The 7,293-nt window shown below is 44.2% G+C and overlaps 1 protein-coding gene across 2 annotated transcripts in view; it reads right to left on the bottom strand.

Annotated features, from left to right (window-relative positions):
• Positions 1-7,293, bottom strand: part of FHIP1B (FHF complex subunit HOOK interacting protein 1B) — a 162,974-nt gene that overhangs the window by 67,572 nt on the left and 88,109 nt on the right. The window lies entirely within an intron of this gene.

Below are 7,293 nucleotides of genomic sequence, written 5' to 3'. Positions count from 1 at the left end.
AAAGAAAGAAAGAAAAGAAAGAAAGAAAGAAAGAAAGAAAGAAAGAAAGAAAGAAAGAAAGAAAGAGGAAGGAAGGAAGGAAGGAAGGAAGGAAGGAAGAAGAAGAAGAAGAAGAAGAAGAAGAAGAAGAAGAAGAAGAAGAAGAAGAAGAAAGAAAGAAAGAAAGAAAGAAAGAAAGAAAGAAAGAAAGAAAGAAAGAAAGAAAGAGGAAGGAAGGAAGGAAGGAAGGAAGGAAGGAAGAAGAAGAAGAAGAAGAAGAAGAAGAAGAAGAAGAAGAAGAAGAAGAAGAAGAAGAAGAAGAAAGAAAGAAAGAAAGAAAGAAAGAAAGAAAGAAAGAAAGAAAGAAAGAAAGAAAGAAAGAAAAGAAAAGAAAGAAAGATAGATTGATTGCCAGGACACTGACCAGGGCCTTGGAAGGTGCCTGTGCAGTGAGGAGCCCTGAGATTTAAGCCGCATTGACCTCACAGACAGTACCACCTCTAACTCTGCCCACTAAGTAGGCTGGACAAAGGCCGGGTGGAGTGCAGGACAGTGAGAACGGAAAGTGGTCTTCTGTGTACCAGTGCTGAGGCTGCTCCCATCCATCCTTTCTACAGGGCCCTGGGCTGCAAGAGGCAGGACGCAGGAAGAAAAGGAGGGAGAAGGCGTTCCAAGCTGTCAACGACAACAGTGCTGGTTAAAAATAGAATCCCAGCTGGTCTGACTTGCTGAAGGCAAGATATTGGGCCTTTCTCTCTCATGCCAACTTTTCCAGGGGGTGGAAGTAGGGTTGCTCACAGGCTTTGCAGCACTCTGAAGGAGATTGCCTTGATGACACTGCTCTACCGTCAGCCCCTCCAGCTGGGGCCTGGGCTCCTGATGACCACCAGATGGCAGTGGGAAGCTCCGTGGGGTAGCGCTCCAAGTCCAGCCTTAGCCTGGAGTGTGAGCCAAAGTCCTGTGGCCTGGGGCTAGCCTAGAACCTAGCACAAAAGCATGGCCTGACTAACATTATTTCACACACAGAGTGGCCCTTCGGTCTCCAGAATACTTACACAACCATCACCTTTCCCCCCAGGCCCTGTCTAGTTACCTGATGTGGAATCTCAGGGACTTCCCATCCATTTTCTATCTCTTGAAATCTGTTGAACATTTCAGGTCGATTTAATATCTCTGTCTCTACAAAGTCCTTCCTGGTCATCCTCACAAAGCTTATCTGCTGCTATGGTACTTACTGCTTCCTCTCTTCTATCATTTATTCGTGTGCCTGCCTGATTTCCAATACTGGGCTGGGAACAGCATGATGTGGTGGGAACATAACAGAGCCTGGGCTGGAAGGCAGGGTGACAGAGGGGAGGGTGGGAAATCTAGCGCTTCTCAGGGGCCATGTGACAGACGTCTCACATATACCAGTTCACTTCATTCTCAGAGCTCTCTTACAGAATATTTCTCTTCGACAGAAGAGGAGGGTGAAACCGAGAAAGCTTAGTGGAGTTACATGAGGTCCTGCGGTTGGAATGTAGGCAACACTGAGCTCGGGTGTCCGCCTCCAAAACCTTTGCTCTTTCCAGACATGCTGCGTTGTCTTTGAAGCCTTAAAGACCTGCGTTCCAATGGGTCTGACTTGCCTTTTAAAAGTCGTGTGATTTTGTACAAGTTATCTCAGTGACTCAGTCTCAGCTATAAACCAGGAATGATTACATTAACTTCTGTGATACGTGATTTATAGTAAGAAGTATACATTCAGTCTTCATCCCCTTTCCTGGCACAGAGCTCCTAAAACCGATGGAATTTCCTAAGTGATGAGGACCGAAAAGTACCTTTTGACATGCTAATGAGCTGACTACCCCAAGGCCCCTAGGTCACTTTAAGAATGGGCTGGCTGCAATGACACGTCTGATAAAGGGTTAGTATCCAAAATCTGTAAAGAACTTATTAAACTCAACACCCCAAAACTAAATAATCCAGTTAAGAAATGGGCAGAACACATGAAGACATTTTTCCAAAGAAGACATATGGATGACTAACAGCACTCATCATCAGGGAAATACAAATCAAAACCACAATGAGATGCCACCTCACAGCTGTCAGAACAGGTAAAATTAACAACACAAGAAACAACAGATGTTGGTGAGGATGTGGAGAAAGGGGAATCCTCTTACACTGTTGGTGGGAATGCAAACTGGTGCAGCCACTCTGGAAAACAGTGTGGAGGTTCCTCAAAAAGTTAAAAATAGACCTACCCTATGACCCAACAATTGCACTACCAAATATTTATCCAAAAGATACAAAACTACTGATTTGAAGGGGCACACACACCCTGATGTTTATAGCAGCATTATCAACGATAGCTAAATTATGGAAAGAGCCCAAATGTCCATCGACTGATGAATGGATAAAGAAGAAGTGGTATACATATATGTAACAGAATATTACTCAGCCATCAAAAAGAATAAAATCTTGCCATCTGCAATGATGTGAATGGAACTAGAGGGTATTATGCTAAGTGAAATAAGTCAGTCAGATAAAGACAAATACCATATGATTTCACTCATGTGGAATTTAAGAAACAAAATAGATGAACATAGGGGAAGGGGAAAAAAAGACAGAGAGGGAAACAAACCAAAAGACACTCCTAACTAGAGAACAAACAGGATTGATGGAGGGAGGTGGGTGGGGGATGGACTACATGGGTGACGGGTATTATGGAGGGCACTTGTGATGAATATGTAAGTGATGAATCACTAAATTCTACACCCAAAACCAATTTTACCATGTATGTTAACTAACTAGAATTTAAATAAAACCATGGGAAAAGAAAGAAAGAGAGAAAGAAAGGAAGGAAGGAAGGGAGAAAGGCTGGTTGCTGAAAGAACCGATGAGGTGATTGGGGGTTAGGACTTTCAGCCCTACTCTCTGACCTTCAAGGAGGGGAGGGGGGCTGCGAATTCAGTTCCAGCACCAATGGTCAATGATTTAATCAATTATGCCTATATAATGAGGCCGCCATAAAAACCAAAAGGATAAGCTTCGGAGGGCTTCCAGGTTGGTGAACACGTGGAGATTGAGGAGCATGGCATGGAAGACTGGAGGACATGGAAGCTCTGTGCCCTTTGCCCAGACCTTGCTCTATGCATCTCTTCCATCTGCCTGTTCCTGACTTATATTCTTTTATAATAAACTGGTGATCTAGTAAGTAAAATGCCTCTCTTGAGTTCTGTGAATGCTCTAGCAATTAATTGTACCCAAGGAAGGGATTTTGGAACCTCCAATCTATAGCCAGTTAGTCAGAAGCACAGGCGACAACTTGGACTTGCAATTGGCATCTGAAGTAGGGGGGCCATTGTACAACTGAGCCCTTAATCTGTTGGATCTGACACTATCTCTAGGTAGATAATGTCAGGATTGAGTTAAATTGTAGGACATCCAGCTGGTATCAGAGCATTGCTTGGTGGTGTGGGGAAAAAATACATGGTAATTTGTGTCAGAATTGTAATTCACACTACCATTTTGAGAATTACATAAAACAATGCTCAAAGTACTTATCACTGTACCAGGCATATAGCATAAGAAGGGTTAGACTTGAGATTGCTTTAAGACCAACATGCAGCAAAAGCACCAGGAAATAAGGTCCTCGGCAGAGCCCACCCCTAACTCAGGGGAGCAGAATGCTAGGTCCAATAGGAGGCTTGGGGCCTGCTAAGAGATGGTATTAGAATGTGGTGGAGGGGTGCCTGGGTGGCTCAGTCAGTGGGTGTCTGCCTTCAGCTCGGGTCATGATCCCGGGGTCCTGGGATTGGCCCTGCGTCAGGCTCCCCGCTCAGTGGGAAGCCTGCTTCTCCCTCTCCCACTCCCCCTGCTTGTGTTCCCTCTCTTGCTGTGTCTCTGTCAAACAAATAAACAAAATATTAAAAAAAAAAAAAAAAAGAATATGGTGGAGTGAGAATTTGAATCCTGATCTGCCTGACCCTAAAGCCCATGCTCTTATCGCTACATATCCTGACATCCTGACTCTGATCTCTCGGAGGTGTCATTCAGGGCTGGGGATTTGGGAGCAACTGGGAACCACTCAGGACTCTTCTCAGGCCTCAAAGTAGAAAAACAGGTAAGTCTATAACTCTGCAGATGTGGATCCTTCAGCAAGCCCCACTTCTAGAATCACCATCCCTGGAAGAAAGACCCTGAAGATGCACTTCCCCAAAACTCTTAAGAGAAGGGCAACTGTCCTGAAAATCTTACCCCCTCAAACCTTCCCAGAAAGTAGGATTCCTGGCTAAGTCTCAGATATGGGGTCAAAGCAGAGAAGAGGAAGCATCACAGTGAACATAAACAAAGGAGGACCTTAGGTCAAAAGCTGGCCCCTTTCATAGACAACTCAAGCCACAGTCTTGGTTAGTCAGGTCTGGTTAGTTAGGTCTGACTAGTGAGAAGCGAGGGATGTTTTATGTAAAGACTTTGTTCCTTTAAGTTATTTCTGGGAGAGGACAAGTGAGAGGGGAGGAAAGTATAAAGGTTGAGGAAGAAAGCAGGCCCCAGCAGAAGTCAAAGCTTTGTTGCTAAGATATAATACTTAGAGGAGGGACCTCCCGGAAATGGTAGCCTTTATTGTAGATTCTAGCAACGTTCCTTTAGCTGTTTCCTGTTCTCTGAGGCTTATTCACTATCCCCGAACCTAAGGATGCCCTTGGTCAGCCAGATTCTTGGTCCATTGCTAGCACCATGCACAAAGATCAGCACCTTCCCCCTGGTAGGGCCCAGTCTTCTGGAAACAGAATCTAGCCCAGCCATGTAGCCACATTTTCAGGGAAGGACATAGTTTACCCATTAGGCCCATTGAAGGAGTACTTTGTCTTAACCAAACAGTTTTGAACCCTAGAACCCACCTAGGCACATAAGTAATAAGAGATAAGACATGGAAGGGCCCTTGAGAAATATACACTTGAACGATAAGGCTGGCTTGAGTGATAAAGCTGTCCAATTTCCCAACATGAAACAAGTAAGCTTTGAGCAACATAGGAAAGGCAGAAACACAAGGCATTCCCATCAGATACACGATCCCATCTATGTTTCAAGAAGAAGGGCCACAACATTGTGTATGGGCAGGGAGAGGCAGATGCAAAGGCCCCCCTGGACAGAGGCAGAGCCTTCAAGGTGGGACTCAGTTTGTGGGCAGGGGGAAAATCCCTTTTCTCAAACCAGCAGTAACTCCCTAGTCCCTCCAAATTTAGCAGTATTGGTCATCCCTGAAGTAAGGAGCAGCACTTAAGGGCATTTGAAGGCCACAGACGAGGCTGCCTAGATGTGTGGACATGTAGCTCAGCCCAGAAAAGGCAAGAGCAAGAGCAATGTGGTGGTTGAGGCAGAAAAGTCTGGCTTTAAGCATGGAATGTTTAGTTATGGCAGCTGGAGAGATGGAGGGCCCTCTACACATGTCAGGGCAGAGCTATACCCACCACCTTTGAATGGTGATGTAGGTCCAACCAGAACAAGACGGCAAAAGTGGGGATCTGGCCAAGGGAGACCAAAAAGCAGCTACAGTGTAGAGAGCTAATGCCAGTTTCCTGGTGTGAAAACTGGTCTCCCTGGAAGGATCCAGTACCCAGTCTACTTCAATGCCACTTACTAACTACAGAATGATTCGTCCTGACTGGTTACTTCCCCTTCTGAGCCTCATCTGCTAGTATCCTTGACCTGGGGCTATTCCCTGCCTTGCTATGTAGTTGTGAGGGTGACATGAGATGGAGCAGCTGTCTCCCCTGGAAAATGCACATGCCCAGGAAGCGTGTTAGAGGCCCTAACACTGAGACAATTCTACACCCACCTCCATATGTAACCCAAAGTAAAAATAATACTGAATCATAACGTCATGTGATGAAGTCCAATAAACCTCTGCCTTCCCCATGATGAGTATTTCAGAGACTTTTATTGGAAATGTCAAACACTGATTTACTTATATTCTATTAGTCATATATGTACATAAAGAGTCCACTAAATCTACAACATTAAGACAAACAGCAGTCCCCAGCCCCCTGCCCGTGCCCCTCTCCATTACTCCTTCCCCAGAAGGAATCACTCTCAAATCTTTTAGCTATTTTGTTTTTAGTATTTAATCCCATATCTTTCAATAAAATGCTAACCTTACTTCTTGGTTCTCCTGTTTGTCAGTATTATCTACAGACTGTCCACCATGGAAGATAAGGGTTTAATTCCCATTTCTACTACCAGCCCACCCGAAATACACACTCCTATACCCCCCTTTTCACCCAATAAAATCATAACATATCTTTTGTTATCGTGATAACTAGCCTCCAAAGTGATCTCCAATGATGCTCACCTCCTTATGTTCATGTCCCTACGTAGTCCTGGCCCATGTGAAGTAGGGTTGACTTGTATAACCAACAAAATATCAAAACGTTTAATAAAGATGGGACCCATATCTGCACTTGTGTGACTTGGCCTCACTCTCCTCACCATAATCTCAGCCCTGCTGGGGCCTATCTTTATTTTACATTCTTGATGTTTCATTCATCATGGATTTTTTTTGCATTCATTTTTATTTTTCTTAATATTGCATTAAAATATTCCTTATCCTAATCACTAAATTTTCTTGTGCCTCTTTAAATTTTGCACCCAAGGCAAAAAAGTACCTCACTCACTTTACCTTAGTCCCAGCCATAACATATTGTAATAGCTTCTAAAGAAAGGATGCATGGAAGGTAAATTTTTGAAAACTTGTCTAAATATGCCTAATTCAACTTCACACTGGATTCATAGTTTGGCCAGGTATATAATTATAGAAGAGAATTTTTTTTTACCAGTATTTTGAAGATGGTATTATGAAACTCAAAGTCATTTGGCTTCTGATCTTTTGCTTTATAGTGGCTGTCAGTGTTGGAATTTTGTTAGCTATACATGTCCGTCCTATTCACCGCAAGACAAGATTTAATTTAATGGTGGAGGACTAATAGCCAATGGGAAGTGCTAAGCAGTGGATGGAGTTTGTCAAGTTGGAGCTTTATTGTGGGGTGATCTGGTTGGGCTGTTGGAGAGCTCCAGATGCTGGGATATTTAAGTCTTTCCTCTTGGACTGATCAGATCTCCTAGAGAAAATTCTATTTCCTGGATAGAGATTAAAGGCGTGGGTCCCAACATCTGGGGAGCCAGTGGGAGAAGACCGCAGGGTGGAGCGGGGTGGGCTACAGGCCTTTACTGTGCTCATGGGCACTTAAGCGTCCAGGTGTTTTGTGGTATCCCTGGCCTTCAGCTGTGCCTGAAGGACCTTCAGTTTTATCTTCCCCAGACAGATCTCCTGCT

This window comes from Ursus americanus, chromosome 16 (genome assembly GCF_024610735.1).
Source record: "Ursus americanus isolate L20-20 chromosome 16, mUrsAme1.1.p, whole genome shotgun sequence".
Classification (NCBI taxonomy): Eukaryota; Metazoa; Chordata; class Mammalia; order Carnivora; family Ursidae; genus Ursus; species Ursus americanus.
This window is presented reverse-complemented; position numbering and strand designations above follow the sequence as displayed.